Here is a 474-nt window from a genome sequence, read left to right on the forward strand (position 1 = left end):
ACCTATTCCTTGGTAAATGAGAGCATGTTCTGGATGTAAAACACATCTTTTAATTTGTGAAAAGTTCTAAATACACCTGGGTGAGCAGCTAATGTGGAGTTATGAGCAATTTTCAGAGCATCACTGCGAATATCATTGGGAATCACCAGTTGATGCAGTACACCTGTGGCCAAGGGCTTCAAATGATAAAGAACGCCCTCTTGCAGTTCGAATTCTTCGAGAGGGTCTGGTAGCCTTCTCTCTGGGATGCGCTCTCCCTCAAGGTATGCTATCACCTGACTCCATAAAGGGTCTTTTTCCTGAAATTCTCTGAAAACAGCAGGGTCGATAGTAGATAAATCTACTGCAGCAACAGCTCTACTCAGCAAGCCGGGTACATGGTGTATGGCGCCTTGCCGATATTGAATTACATAATCATAGAATGATAGCTCATGGGACCAGCGTGACATGCGAGGCGACTTCGTCTTACGGCGA

Source organism: Penaeus monodon, chromosome 23 (genome assembly GCF_015228065.2).
Source record: "Penaeus monodon isolate SGIC_2016 chromosome 23, NSTDA_Pmon_1, whole genome shotgun sequence".
Taxonomy (NCBI): Eukaryota; Metazoa; Arthropoda; class Malacostraca; order Decapoda; family Penaeidae; genus Penaeus; species Penaeus monodon.